The 16,639-nt window shown below is 41.9% G+C and overlaps 1 protein-coding gene across 1 annotated transcript in view; it reads right to left on the reverse strand.

The window, feature by feature from the left end:
* The window catches only part of LOC120997662 (zinc finger protein 282-like), a 394,601-nt gene that overhangs the window by 193,116 nt on the left and 184,846 nt on the right, over positions 1-16,639 (reverse strand). The window lies entirely within an intron of this gene.

The following is a 16,639-nucleotide window of genomic DNA, read 5'->3' on the forward strand; positions in this document are numbered from 1 at the left end:
ATCATTTCAGTAATCGTCTTGTTAACTTAGGTGAGAATGTTGACGAGCACAAGGCTGGAGATCATTATGTCAGGCTGATTGGGTTAAAATGGCAGACTTGACATGTTAAAAGGAGGGTGATGCTTGAAATCATTGTTCTTCCATTGTTAACCATGGTGACCTGCAAAGAAACGCGTGCAGCCATCATTGCGTTGCATAAAAATGGATTCACAGGCAAGGATATTGTGGCTACTAAGATTGCACCTCAATCAACAATTTATAAGATCATCAAGAACTTCAAGGAAAGAGGTTCAATTCTTGTTAAGAAGGCTTCAGGGCGTCCAAGAAAGTCCAGCAAGCGCCAGGATCGTCTCCTAAAGAGGATTCAGCTGCGGGATCGGAGTGCCACCAGTGCAGAGCTTGCTCAGGAATGGCAGAAGGCAGGTGTGAGCGCATCTGCACGCATAGTGAGGCGAAGACTTTTGGAAGATGGCCTGGTGTCAAGAAGGGCAGCAAAGAAGCCACTTCTCTCCAAAAAAAACATCAGGGACAGATTGATCTTCTGCAGAAAGTATGGTGAATGGACTGCTGAGGACTGGGGCAAAGTCATATTCTCCGATGAAGCCTCTTTCCGATTGTTTGGGGCATCAGGAAAAAGGCTTGTCTGGAGAAGAAAAGGTGAGCGCTACCATCAGTCCTGTGTCATGCCAACAGTAAAGCATTCTGAGACCATTCATGTGTGGGGTTGCTTCTCATCCAAGGGAGTGGGCTCACTCACAATTTTGCCCAAAAACACAGCCATGAATAAAGAATGGTACCAAAACACCCTCCAACAGCAACTTCTTCCAACAATCCAACAACAGTTTGATGAAGAACAATGCATTTTCCAGCACAAAGGAGCACCGTGCCATAAGGCAAAAGTGATAACTAAGTGGCTCGGGGACCAAAACGTTGACATTTTGGGTCCATGGCCTGGAAACTCCCCAGATCTTAATCCCATTGAGAACTTGTGGTCAATCCTCAAGAGGCGGGTGGACAAACAAAAACCCACTAATTCTGACAAACTCCAAGAAGTGATTATGAAAGAATGGGTTGCTATCAGTCAGGAATTGGCCCAGAAGTTGATTGAGAGCATGCCCAGACGAATTGCAGTGGTCCTGAAAAAGAAGGGCCAACACTGCAAATACTGACTCTTTGCATAAATGTCATGTAATTGTCGATAAAAGCCTTTGAAACGTATGAAATGCGTGTAATTATATTTCACTACATCACAGAAACAACTGAAACAAAGATCTAAAAGCAGTTTAGCAGCAAACTTTGTGAAAACTAATATTTGTGTCATTCTCAAAACTTTTGGCCATGACTGTATATGTGACATAAAACTCTACATGGAAAGTCCTTCTGGATTGTCCTATGGTGTGGCTGGAGGTATTAATACAGTAAGAAGAAGCGATGCTCATGGGGACAATTCATCTTCACTGCTCTGACAGTAAACAAGGCTTTTCTTCTCTTCCTCATATCCACAATACTTTTCCTCCAGGAGATCTGGGTGTTTGACAGATGCATATCCCCCATTATGGACATGGATATAACTGCAATACAGATTGATTTCCTTGACATACACTCACCTAAAGAATTATTAGGAACACCTGTTCTATTTCTCATTAATGCAATTATCTAGTCAACCAATCACATGGCAGTTGCTTCAATGCATTTAGGGGTGTGGTCCTGGTCAAGACAATCTCCTGAACTCCAAACTGAATGTCAGAATGGGAAAGAAAGGTGATTTAAGCAATTTTGAGCGTGGCATGGTTGTTGGTGCCAGACGGGCCGGTCTGAGTATTTCACAATCTTCTCAGTTACTGGGATTTTTACGCACAAAATGGTGTGAAAAGGTAAAAACATTCAGTATGCGCAGGCCTGTGGGCAAAAATGCCTTGTGGATGCTAGAGGTCAGAGGAGAATGGGCCGACTGATTCAAGCTGATAGAAGAGCAACGTTGACTGAAATAACCACTCGTTACAACCGAGGTATGCAGCAAAGCATTTGTGAAGCCACAACACGCACAACCTTGAGGCGGATGGGCTACAACAGCAGAAGACCTGGGGTACCACTCATCTCCATTACAAATAGGAAAAAGAGGCTACAATTTGCACAAGCTCACCAAAATTGGACTGTTGAAGACTGGAAAAATGTTGCCTGGTCTGATGAGTCTCGATTTCTGTTGAGACATTCAAATGGTAGAGTCCGAATTTGGATTTGGCGTAAACAGAATGAGAACATGTATCCATCCTCTGATGGCTACTTCCAGCAGGATAATGCACCATGTCACAAAGCTCGAATCATTTCAAATTGGTTTCTTGAACATGACAATAAGTTCACTGCACTAAAATGGCCCCCACAGTCACCAGATTTCAACCCAATAGAGCATCTTTGCGATGTGTTGGAACGGGAGCTTCGTGCCCTGGATGTGCATCCCTCAAATCTCCATCAACTGCAAGATGCTATCCTATCAATATGGGCCAACATTTCTAAAGAATGCTATCAGCACCTTGTTGAATCAATGCCACGTAGAATTAAGGCAATTCTGAAGGCAAAAGGGGGTCCAACACCGTATTAGTATGGTGTTCCTAATAATTCTTAAGGTAAGTGTATAATACTATTTGATGTATCTATGTGTATGTCTTCATGTTTAGAAAGATATGTTTTATCTGTAAAACATTTCCCACATACTGAACACGAATATGGCTTCTCCCCTGTGTGAATTCTCTGATGGTCTTTAAGCTTGGTTTTCGTAACAAAGCTCTTCCCACATTCTGAACATGGATACGGCTTCTCTCCTGTGTGATATCTCAGATGTTTAACAAGATCTGATTTATTTGTAAAACCTTTCCAGCATTCTGAACATGAAAATGGCTTCTCTCCTGTGTGGCTTCTCTCATGTATAACAAGACCAAGTTTATTTGAAAAACATTTCAAACACACTGAACATGTAAATCTCTTCTCTGCAATGTGAATTTTCTCATGCTTATCAAGACCTGATTTACATTTAAAGCAGCTCCCACATATTGAACATGAAAACTGTTTCTTTTTACTGTGAATTATCTGATGGACCTTAAGTCTGTTTTTCGTAGCATAGGATTTCCCACATTTTGAACATGAATAAGGCTTCTCTCCTGTGTGAATTCTCTCATGTACAACAAGTTTTGATTTACTTATAAAACATTTTTCACATTCTGGACATGCAAATCGCTTTTCCCTTGTGTGAATTCCCTCATGTTTAGTAAGATGTGATTTAGATTTAAAGCAGTTCCCACATATTGAACATGAAAATGGTTTCTCTTTAGTGTGAATTCTCTGATGATCTTTAAGCCTGCCTTTCGTAATAAAGGATTTACCACATTGTGGACATGAATATGGTCTCTCGCCTGTGTGAGTTCTCATATGTACAACAAGATCTGATTTATTTGTAAAACATTTCCCACATTCTGAACATGGATATGGTCTCTCTCCTTTGTGACTTCTGTTATGTTTAACAAGATCTGATTTATGTGTAAAACATTTCCCACATTCTGAACATGGATATGGCTTCTCTCCTGTGTGTGTTTTGTTGTGTTTAACAAGATATGATTTATGTGTAAAACATTTCCCACATTCTGAACATGAAAACGGCTTCTCTCCTGTGTGAATTCTCTCATGTCTTATGAGACTAGATTTTATGGTAAAAATTTTCAAACACATTGAGCATGCAAATAGACTCTCTCCTGTGTGAATTCTTCTGTGGACATTAAGACTTGATTTTTGTTTAAACGGTTTTCCACATTCCCCACAATAAAACCATTTATCCAATTTCTGCCCAATACTTGTGGTAGCAATCTGTGATTGGTCAGGGGCAGGTTCCTCATGATTAGGGGGATTATATGATAGATTTTCTCCTGAAGAGCCATGCCCAATAACTTCATCTTCTTCTTTACAATCTAGTGATAACATGACGTTTTTCTCAGAGTTCTTACTGGGATTTTCTGTTAGGATTAAAATTAGATTATGTGTTAGGAGGAGGTTAGGAGAAGGGTTTTTACCTACTTTTGGAAATAGGAGATTTATGGATTTAACTTTTGGTTAAAAAAGGAGTTTGATTTATCAACTGCTAAGGTAAAAGATGTTGTATGTATTATATTACAATATGATTTAGCTAATGCACACTTTTTTTCCAGAATTCCAGATGAAAAAGCTAAAAAAGCAGTCGGTGTGACCTATGGCCGTCATTGGAAAAGCTAGCTCTATGTACAGGGGGTTCCAGCATTGCAATGCAGCTGACCCTTGGCTGCAATTACCGTGATCGGAGCTAATAGTGACCACGGTATCTAAGAGGTTAGACAGAGGGAGGGAGGTTCTTACTGTCCTCCAATCAGACCCTTGCGTGGAAATCATGGTGTTCTGATCATTTACTATGACAGCCTGCGGCAGGGCTTAATTGGAAACTAGTAGAAATCCCATAGATTGCAAAATTATACTAAAGCAGTCTGAAGTATGCGCAATCAAATGAAGGCATGTTCAAGTCCCCGAAGAGGACTAAAAATTTAAGTTTAAAATATTTAAAAAATCCACAATATTTAAAAATTCAAATCACCTCTTTTCCCAATTTTACATATAAAACAATAAAAAATATAATTATCATCACAGCGTCTGAAAATGTCTAAATGTCTGAACTATTAAAATATAAAAAAATATTCATCATGAGTAGTGAACATTGTAATAAAAAAAAATAGACTGGATGATTTACAGTTTTTTTCTCCTAGCTCTCCCAACAGCATGGAATATAAAGTTATTAAAAAGTTATATGTCTCCTAAACTGGACCCAATAAAAACTACAGCTCGTCCTGCAAAAAACAAGCTCTCACACAGCTGTGTAGATGGAAACAAAAACATTAGTGGTGTCAGAATATGGCAATACAAAGAAAACAATTATTCAAAGGTTTTTAATCTATTTAAAGCAGTAAAACATAAAAACTAATCATAGTCATTTGTGGCATACAGTGAACGCAATAAAAACCCAAAAACAAGCCAAAACTGTGGCGTTTTCAATTTCATCCTACAAAGAATTTCTCAATTTTTCAGTATAAAATATGGCAAATAAATGGTGCCATTAAAAACAAAACTTGTCCCCTGAAAAGAAGCCTTCATTTGGAAATGATAAAAGTTATGGCTTTTAGAAGGCGGAAGTAAAACATGAAAATTTCTAAATAGTATCTGGGCAGGGCCGGCGCCACCTGTAAGGCGACCTAGGCAGCTGCCTAGGGCGCAATTTAGCAGGGGGGGCGCTGGAACCGTGTGGTTTAAAAAAAAAGCGGAGGGGGGAAATGAGAGTGACAAGGGAGGGGGGGAAATGAGATTGACAAGGGAGGGAGGGAATGAGAGTGACAAGGGAGGGCGGGAATGAGAGTGACAAGGGAGGGGGGGGAATGAGAGTGACAAGGGAGGGGGGGGGAATGAGAGTGACAAAGGAGGGGGGGGAATGAGAGTGACAAGGGAGGGGGGGAATGAGAGTGACAAGAAGGGGGAGAGAGTGACAAGGGGGGGGGGGGGGGGGGAGAAAGAGAGTGACAAGGGAGGGGGGATAAGAGTGACAAGGGAGGGAGGGGGGGGAGAGAGTGACAAGGGAGGGAGGGGGAGAGAGTGACAAGGGAGGGAGGGGGGGAGAAGAGAGTGACAAGGGAGGGAGGGGGGAGAAGAGAGTGACAAGGGAGGGAGGGGGGGAATGAGTGACAAGAAGGGGGAGAGAGTATCAAGGGGCTGGGGGGTGAGAAAGAGTGACAAGGGAGGGGGGATAAGAGTGACCACAGTTACAAACAGCCTCCAGAGAGCCTGTTCTACACAAGACCAGTGGAGCCAGACTGCAGCTAGAGCCCATCATCATCCTCATCTGGTTGTAAGGAGGCAATCTCTAATTTACCTCACATTACAGAGACACTATAGTCCCCAGAACCACTGCAGCTTAATGTTCTGGATCCAGTGGACCATCACGCCAATGACACCCTGGATGAGGTAGGACCAGATTTTATTAGGACTGGGTGAGTGTAGTCATGCATTGGGCTTAGGGCTCTTTAACACGAGCGGATGCCATGCGGGTAAACAAGAAAATGACGTGCTGGACTGCTGGTATAATTACACAATGCTATGGGGCTGGTATGTAATTTTTTCCAAGGCTGGTTTTCATACCCAGTCCGGCCCTGGTGGAGGCGGAGCTCTGCTGACTTGGATGGAAGGCTGGGTAGCTAAAGGGCGCACAGCCGCGCACTGATCTCTACGTTTAACCCCCCTGAACCCTCCCACCCTTGAGCACGCAGAGCAGAGAGGGGGTGGAGCGAAGAAGGAAGGGAAGGCCACTGAGCAGCCGAGCAGCCAGCCACCAGCAATTTCCTGCCTCCCAGTGCCTTCTGGGACAGAAGTGGGCTCCTGGATTGGAGCGCAGCTGCTTTCTTCTTCCCCAGGGCAACATTGGTGTTTGTCTCCAGTCCCCGGAGTCCCCAGAGCCAGACCAAGAGCCAGACTGCAGCCAGAGACCAGATCATCTTATTGTCCTGGTGGTAAGTTGACAATGCAATATGTTTATTATTTAATTGTTTAGTTATTAATACTACATTGGAAACTAATTTACCTCACATTAAAAGGACACTCTAGTCCCAGAACCAGTAAAGTTAATGTAGTGGTACTGGTGTCCATAGCCTGTTCCTGCAGAGAACAGACACTGTGCCGTACTGGTGGTAAAGGACACTATAGTGCCAGGAAAACAAACTCATTTTCCTGGCACTATATAGTTGTTAGGAGTGGGGCACCCTCGTGTCCCCCTCCCACTGGGCTGAAGGGGTTAAAACCCCTTCAGCCACTTACCTTTCTCCAGCGCCGGCACTGGGAACTCTTCTCCCCGATCCTCCTCTCAGCTGCAAATGCGCATGCGCACGCATTCAAAACTATGTTCCGCGTCTTCCCACTGTAATTTTCACAGTGAGAATCGAGGAAGCACCTCTAGCGGCTGTCAGGGAGACGGCTACAAGAGGCTGGATTAACTATAAGCGAAACATAGCAGTTCTTTTAATTTAAATGCTGAGAAAGGGGTGGAACATATGTGATGTCATGATATGGGCAGATCATTTGATAAGGGGTGGGGGGCGGCAATTTTTATCTTGCCTAGGGCGGCAAAAATCCTTGCACCGGCCCTGTATCTGGGAGTCCTCGAGAGAGGTCTATGCAGATTTTTATTTTAAACTGAACACGTTTCACTTAGAACATTTTGTATAAAATTAGCTTTTATGAGAATTCAAAATTGACCAGTTAGAAAATATTGGATCCCTGGAGAAAATGGGTGTTGGGGAAATTTAAAAATGTACTCTGTGTTTTCTAGAATATACTCTATTGTAATTACTGAAATGAGTGAACTTTGCACGAGTATTTCAAGTTTCACCCGTATGTGAAGGGGTATGGTCTATGCCATAAAGAGGTCAGAGGCCATGGAAACATAGATCATTGCTGCCTTGAAACTTAAGATAAGAATAACAGTGGACAGTTGGAATAGTTCTTGTCCTCAGGCACTTTTTTGATAAATTATCCTTAATGTCTGTAACATTTTCCAAATGCCTTACAAACTGTGAATATGTTGTTAAAACTAGTTCAAACCAGTTTCACTATGCCTCAAGATTGCCTATATAAACTCAGCTTCAACAATATACTTCAGACGTTCTGCTGCCCCTTCATACAGTGTGTTTGTCTCTTCTTATATAAGAACAAAGAGAAAATACCTCCTTTAACCTTAAATTCAGATGACATCGAGATCCTTCCTTGGCAAAGAAAATTCTTTTAACAAATTGGCCCTTCGAGCCGGAATCCAATATCTCCTAAAACCTCGATTCATTTCGCAGCTGAACACCGTTGACAGTGGGGAGTCCCCTGACTCCCTAATTTAGAAAGACCTCCAGCTGAATTGCTGTTAAACAGAGGCCAGCAGGCGAAAGGACGAGGGGGAGTGACGGATTCAAAGAACCTAGTATGGAGAATCAGGGATCTGAGTAGAGTAGAGTCTGGAGCACTTGAGATTCTCAAGGGGAAAAAAGCCATAGCCTGTGTGAGAAGGCTACAGGAATAAATAACTCCATGCGCATGTAAAAGATGATAGGTACCTGGTAGGTATGCAACAAGTAACTGTGTTTATGTAACTAACTATTGTCTAAGTATCTTTATGTAAATTTTTTATTTTGTCTGTATTGTATGTAAGTTGTCTATTTTGCATGTCTAAGTGTTGCAAAAGTAAGAGTTAAGACAGTCTCTTACAAATACCAGTCGTGGTCATCTCGGGCGAGCGACATTACTGTCTAAGAACTGTATTTAGACTAGTGGCTCTGGTCGTCCAGAATGCGGTGAACATTACAGTCCCGGGAGGGTAACGTTTTGGAAAGCGGCTTTGATTCTTGCCCGAATCATAGTGCAGCGAGCACTGTTACTCACGACTCTTTGAGTCATCCCACTTGGCCATAAAATATATGTTTTGTGTATGCATATGAAACTCCTTGAATGATTTGTGTGAATGTATGAGGGTTAAATGAATAAAACCCTGAATGGATAAAGGAGTTCAATTAGGTGTGGTCTGAGGTCATTGTTTGGACTGAAGACAAAAACGATAGGTAGAAAACGAAAAAAAAACACCCAGGCACATTTCCCAAATAATGACACCCATCCCATGTCAAAGTGTCTACCATCGTGTAATGAATGCTGTGAAAAGTGTATTTGTTCTATAACCTTCATTGAGAAACCTTCAGGTCAAATATATGTCAAACCTGTGAGTGACCAAGTTTTCCATGAACCCTTAATTTATTGGAGAAATCAGGTTGTAACTACCTTGTGTTGTTAGGAGGTAATTCCTTTATCATTATTAGGAAATAGATGGATGGAAATAGGAAGACAGAGAGGAAGATATTTAGTTCATAGTATTATTTCTAAGGATGTTAAATATGTGATATAATATTAATTGATATTTAATATAAAGGATGTATTACACTACACACTGACACCATCTATAGTGATACAGGGTGATGGGAGGTCTGTATAGGGATGTCAAGACCTATATTTGAAGTCTCCATATATGACAATGTAGAAGCACATATGTGTGTAAGACACATCTGTATCTATGGTATAAATGATTGACAGAGACAGACAAGGGGGTGGTCTTCTTACACTCCCTCTATTGGTGGTGGTTGCTGCCGAAGATCATTGAAGAAACACATGGAGCCTTAGAAGAAGATTCCTACTCTTCAGAAAGGATACTTTAAGGACATTCATATTCACGCATGGACAATAGACTAAGACTTTTCCTAAACAATTTTTGTAAGTAATCAACCTTGATGAAGACTGTAAATAAATCGCATTATTCATTTTTTTTATATAACTCTTGTTGAATCCTGGTGATGAGTCCTCAGGGTGTTCTTTACTCCAAATAACGCATACACTTGGAGAGGATTACCAAATCAGTTTGATATATTTCATATTTATTTTACATTTGGCGAGATATTAGAGGACAAATTGGATCCCAATTTTTAATGAATATAACTTACCCCGGCTTCTCTCAGTTTAAGTGGGTCAATGCCCACTGTACTGAAGGAACTGTTCTAATAATCATATTGACTTTTGGCATTTGAGCCTTCTTGTCATCAGAAATATAAAGAAAAATCTTCCACCCACTACATTGATTTAAATATCCTGCCTAGAGTGTAAATTTGGGTCAATGCTAAGCATTTCTTTAGAAGGATGGAGGATTTTGTAAATTGTAGACAAAGGGTACTATGAAATATATACCGGATACAGTCCTTTGATATCTAAATACCTAATTTTTATAGTGTATAGGTTGAATAATGAATATACGTGTTTCTAACAGTACCAACAATTGTAGGGATTTTCTTTCATTATTTAAGGCAAGTTATATTTACTTGAAAATAGTGTAGAGAGATACTAACAGATTCAAGGATATCTTAAAAACTAGACTGGTTAAATCACAAGTGATAAGTCAGGGATTTTATCATCAAACTACTGTGGGGAACTGTGAGGAATATGGAATCCAACCACACTCAGCTTCCCTTTAAACTCAAACTTTTTACGCTACTTATCCACATACTTTACATTCTCTGGATCTAATTTGTGCATACACTTAACATCACCTTCTAAAGTAACATTCTTCTGACAAAACAGACTTCCACATACAAAACAGCTGTCTGCAAATGAGGTGCTGGCTTATTATAATATCTGATTCATGTCTTAAGGCCTATATAACGGGTTGAACATTGACCTAAAGAATATCTGCCTTACATCTGGTGGCCTCAGAGGCAGAGCTTGTTAAGAGCTCATTTTTATCCCTTTCTTGCCAAATGGAAAACTGATTAGTAGAGAAAAGTCCCAAAAGCCCAACCAAGAGGGATGGACTTAGACAACATACTTGGGAGTTGCGCGGATGCACTCCACTACTGTTGCCTCTGGATCTTGTGCTTCTAGTACAAGGGTCCATTGTTGCATATCTCAAGTTGGACCAACATTGTTCCAGAGTCAATAGATGCCCTTTATACCATGACATGTACATTGATCACACCCCTTTGCATTAGACATCCCTGACTCCAATACTTTGATATTATTTTGTCATGAACAAGCAGGACAAGCTAGAGGAGTCCTTAACCAAGAACATGGAGGCAGCCATAAACTGTTGGGATAATACTCAGTGGTTCTGAACCCTGTAATCATTGGATCTCCATTTATGTATGAACAGTTGTGGCTGCAGCTGAACTCGTTAAAAAGCTGCAAGAGCCCCATGCAATGTCTAAAATTTTACCAAACCAGACACCTGTCTGTAGCTAGACCAGACACCTTTCCAAGGTTAGTGTCACGGTCCCCCCCGTGACAGAGGTGAGATCGGACAGACTTGCTGCACGTGAGGCTATCTGACAGGTCTCTCTGTTTTCCTCATTGTTGTTGTTTGGCAGAATCTCACCTCTCCACAGGTTCTGCTCGTTATCAGTGATGAGGCTCTATTTAGGTCCGCCTCACACTGCTGACCATGCGGTTGATATTTCCTGTTGGAGTTGCTAGAGCTTGTTTGTTTTGGATCTCCTGCTTCTCCAGACATCCCAAAGCTAAGTGCTTGTGGACTTTTCTGTTTGTTGTTCGCTGCTGTGTTTTGTTCTAGGCCTTAGGGAGAATGCAGGTTCCTTCATCTGAGAAAGAACCAGCTGTCTCGTCTCCTGCTACCTATCCTAGGGATCGTCAGTTTCAGCAGCGCCTAGGTATACGGCGTATGAGCATTTCCACCATCAGGATTTGCTCATACTGTCAGGAGTTAGGGAAAGGCCTAGGGATTACTAAGAGGCCACCACCCCTCTTCCTTAGCTTTTGAGGCCTAGACTGTTGTCTATTTCCTTTGTGTGTATCTGGTGTTTTCCCCTTCCCCATTACCCAGGACAGTTAGATTCACCAAATATGAGGTTTTACTTCTCTTACCCTCCAATCTAGTTAAGGGTTGCAATGTTATGAATCCAACCAACTTGCTGCTAGTGGATTTAGAAAAGGGGGGAGAGGTCCAAAATGGTGATGAAAAAAAATACAGAAACCACTCCCTTCTAGTTGTTTGAAAAAAGATGTGGAGCTGAAGGCAATCACTGCAGCATGTAATCTGAGTAAGGGAAAAGAGGTGAACATCCATATGGACTCGAGGTAGGCATTGACTTTGGAGTCATTTGGCGGAGCCGCAGTTTCGTGAGCTCTGTAGGGAAGCCTAGGAGGGTTCTGGTGTATACACACAAAGGTCTGTCTGCCCTGTTGTTTGTTTTCCATGATGACCACCCTGTCTCAGTCAGTGGTCCATAACCTCAAGGGCCATAGTTTTACAGAACTAGTTTGCCCCAAGGTTTCAGAATGCAGTTGAGAAAATTTTTGTATAGGTATGCCTTACATGTGCAAGGTAAGCCTACCCGAGTACGCAGGAAGAGCAACACAAGAGAAGATAACCTGATCCAGAGATTGCAGGAGAACTACATACAGCTACCTAAGATGACCCTACACATGAGAGAGAGACTGTGAAGCCATTAAGTTTGATGCTGATCAGAGTAATAAAGAGGAAACACTGGCATCATCCTCATTAAGAGGGACCATATCAGGTTTTACTCACCACACCTACTGCAGTAAAAATAGCTGAGCGTACCTCTTGGATACACCATTCACACCAAGATAGTTCGGGAACTGCTAATATACTCCTAGGCTACAAAAGTCTGATTACAAAAGGGTGGTCATTTGTTAGAAGTGACTATTCTCAATGATAAACATGAATGGTTAACCTGGATGAGATACACTGCGATACGGAATAATAGAACTGACTGTATAGCTGGTGCTAAGGCTAGACCACATCTAGGTACTATACCATTCAGGCTATCAGATAAGGAAAGCCCACAAGGTCTGCAATGTATATTGTCTTTATATAATGCCTCGCATAATCCAGATGATAGTTTATGTCAGACACTTTACTGTATCCACCTCCTTTAGTGGTTGCCTACCCAGGTAACTACACCTGCTTCATGAGAGATGGACCAGGTAGGGAATTAGGGAACCTTACTAAAGAATACTGTGAAAGAACCATAAGGATTGATCTCGACAATAAGAATTATTCCTCCAGCTGGTTTATTAACCCGACAAGCGCCAGGACTGATATTTGGTGGCTGTGTGGAGATAGGAAGCTGAGGTCTAGGCTCCCCGCTGAATGGCAGGGAAGCTGTACCTTGGCTCAGCTCCTTATGCCCTTCCATTTATTTTCAGCCACAGAGTTTGAGAAGGTAAGGAAAAGTCCTGAAAGCCAAATATACCGCTATAAGCGACCACTTCCTAGAGGATTCTTTAACTCTAAGGTATATGTTGATGAAATCGGGGTACATCACGGGGTGCCAACTGACTTTAATGCCCAAAATCTGATTGGAGCAGGGTTTGAATCTGTGTTCTTTTGTTGGGTAACAGTAAATAAGAATGTTGACTGGATTAATTACAACTCACCTAAAGAATTATTAGGAACACCTGTTCTATTTCTCATTAATGCAATTATCTAGTCAACCAATCACATGGCAGTTGCTTCAATGCATTTAGGGGGGTGCTCCTGGTCAAGACAATCTCCTGAACTCCAAACTGAATGTCAGAATTGGAAAGAAAGGTGATTTAAGCAATTTTGAGCGTGGCATGGTTGTTGGTGCCAGACGGGCCGGTCTGAGTATTTCACAATCTGCTCAGTTACTGGGATTTTCACGCACAACCATTTCTAGGGTTTACAAAGAAAAATATCCAGTATGCGGCAGTCCTGTGGGCAAAAATGCCTTGTGGATGCTAGAGGTCAGAGGAGAATGGGCCGACTGATTCAAGCTGATAGAAGAGCAACGTTGACTGAAATAACTACTCGTTACAACCGAGGTATGCAGCAAAGCATTTGTGAAGCCACAACACGCACAACCTTGAGGCGGATGGGCTACAACTGCAGAAGACCCCACCGGGTACCACTCATTTCAACTACAAATAGGAAAAAGAGGCTACAATTTGCACGAGCTCACCAAAATTGGACTTTTGAAGACTGGAAAAATGTTGCCTGGTCTGATGAGTCTCGATTTCTGTTGAGACATTCAAATGGTAGAGTCCGAATTTGGGGTAAACAGAATGAGAACATGTATCCATCCTCTGATGGCTACTTCCAGCAGGATAATGCACCATGTCACAAAGCTCCAATCATTTCACATTGGTTTCTTGAACATGACAATGAGTTCACTGCACTAAAATGGCCCCACAGTCACCAGATCTCAACCCAATAGAGCATCTTTGGGATGTGGTGGAACGGGAGCTTCGTGCCCTGGATGTGCATCCCTCAAATCTCCATCAACTGCAAGATGCTATCCTATCAATATGGGCCAACATTTCTAAAGAATGCTATCAGCACCTTGTGGAATCAATGCCACGTAGAATTAAAGCAGTTCTGAAGGCAAAAGGGGGTCCAACACTGTATTAGTATGGTGTTCGTAATAATTCTTTAGGTGAGTGTATATCTAATATAATCAACAAAGGCTTGTTAATTATACAAGAGATGCGATAAAGGGTAGAGCAGACCAACTGGTTCCTACTTCTCTGATGGCAGGGCAGAACAGGATGGCCCTAGATATGTTACTAGCTGAGAGAGGAGGGGTCTGTAAAACGTTTGGTACTTTTTGTTGTACTTTTATTCCCAATATTACAGCTCCTGATGGCAGCATTAGCAAAGCATGGAAAGGACCCACATCCCTGTCTGAGGAATTGGTGGAGAACTCAGGGATAGATGATGTTTTTTTTTCGAATTGGCTTGAAGGATGATTCAGGAAGTGGAGCACCCTTATATCCAGGTTATTGATCTCTCTGACAACAGTAGCGGCCGTGCTGATGACTTGTGGACTTTGTTGTATTCCCTGTATAAGAGGACTGATTCAAAGACTTATTGACACAACTATCACTAAAACTACAGTACAGACCAAAAGTTTGGACACACCTTCTCATTCAAAGAGTTTTCTTTATTTTCATGACTATGAAGGCATCAAAACTATGAATTAACACATGTGGAATTATATACATAACAAACAAGTGTGAAACAACAGAAAATATGTCATATTCTAGGTTCTTCAATGTAGCCACCTTTTGCTTTGATTACTGCTTTGCACACTCTTGGCATTCTCTTGATGAGCTTCAAGAGGTAGTCCCCTGAAATGGTCTTCCAACAGTCTTGAAGGAGTTCCCAGAGATGCTTAGCACTTGTTGGCCCTTTTGCCTTCACTCTGCGGTCCAGCTCACACCAAACCATCTCGATTGGGTTCAGGTCCGGTGACTGTGGAGGCCAGGTCATCTGGCGCAGCACCCCATCACTCTCCTTCATGGTCAAATAGCCCTTACTTTCAAAGTTTTCCCAATTTTTCGGCTGACTGACTGACCTTCATTTCTTAAAGTAATGATGGCCACTCGTTTTTCTTTACTTAGCTGCTTTTTTCTTGCCATAATACAAATTCTAACAGTCTATTCAGTAGGACTATCAGCTGTGTATCCACCTGACTTCTCCTCAATGCCACTGATGGTCCCAACCCCATTTATAAGGCAAGAAATCCCACTTAATAAACCTGACAGGGCACACCTGTGAAGTGAAAACCATTTCAGGGGACTACCTCTTGAAGCTCATCAAGAGAATGCCAAGAGTGTGCAAAGCAGTAATCAAAGCAAAAGGTGGCTACTTTGAAGAACCTAGAATATGACATATTTTCAATTGTTTCACACTTGTTTGTTATGTATATAATTCCACATGTGTTAATTCATAGTTTTGATGCCTTCAGTGTGAATCTACAATTTTCATAGTCATGAAAATAAAGAAAACTCTTTGAATGAGAAGGTGTGTCCAAAATTTGGTCTGTACTGTATGTATCAAGAAATTAAAGTTGAAGATATATACGATGACTTAGAGATATCCCATGATGATGATCGAGACTCTGAAATATGAAAGGATTGGTGAAAACTCAAAGAGAGAACCTGTCCTCGAGGTCTTACAGAAAACTCAAATTATAAATTTAGAAAAGGGGGGAATGTTGGGGAAATGTTAATATTTACTCTGTGTTTTCTAGAATATACTCTATTGTAATTACTGAAATGAGTGAGCTTTGCACGATGTTCTAGTATTTTGAGTTTGACCCGTATGTGCAGGGGTCTGGTCTACGCGATAAAGAGGTCAGAGGCCATAGAAACATAGATCATTGCCGCATTAAAACATGAGATAACAATAACAGTGGACAGTTGGAACAGGAATTCTCCTCAGGCACTTTTTCATAAACCACAGTTGAAAGCTCAGCCCACCGTCCCGACACAAATGACTCCATACGAAACCCCAACTAAAAAATTCTGAGCCTCAGACCCATAAGTACACAGGCAGCTCGGGATCAAGTCTGATGCAGCAGGGCTCAGTGAAATGGGATTTTACCACCGACCTAAAGTACAGTGTGCCACAAAAAATAGTCTAAGAAAGTAATCAAACGTTCTTACCACATGAAGTTACACATAAAGGGCTCTGAATCATCCGCGTCCTTAAGGGCACTTTACACAAGTGAGCTTTCCGTCCAGATGCGATGTGTGTAACGAACGCGTAGCATCCGGACTGAATCCTGACCACTCATTTCATGGTTCTGTGCACGAGCATTGTTTTTCATGCATCATGTTTGCACTCGCAGCATGTTCTGTATTGTGCGTTCTCCCCACAGCTCTGGCTCCAAAGAAGTGAATGGTGCTTGAGTGAAAAACTGAAGGCATCAGCAGATTGTTAGTCCTCAGTTTTAATTCACTCTTGTAAAAAAAAGCCTGCAATCCGGGCGGCAAAAAACGCACGCACTGAATGCAATCGCTGAAAAAACATGACTGATCCTGCCTGTAAAACCATCAGTTTTCCCCTTAACAGATCCTGACACAATTCGTATCGCTTGTGTGAAAGAGGCCCAAGGGGTTACTAGAGCTCTAGGGTGGAGCCTCACCTGAAGAAACCTCCCAATTCCCTTCCTCCATTCATTACTCCATACCTGTGGTCACATGGACTGGAATGTCCTCCTCC

This window comes from Bufo bufo, chromosome 4 (assembly GCF_905171765.1).
Source record: "Bufo bufo chromosome 4, aBufBuf1.1, whole genome shotgun sequence".
NCBI classification, from domain to species: Eukaryota; Metazoa; Chordata; class Amphibia; order Anura; family Bufonidae; genus Bufo; species Bufo bufo.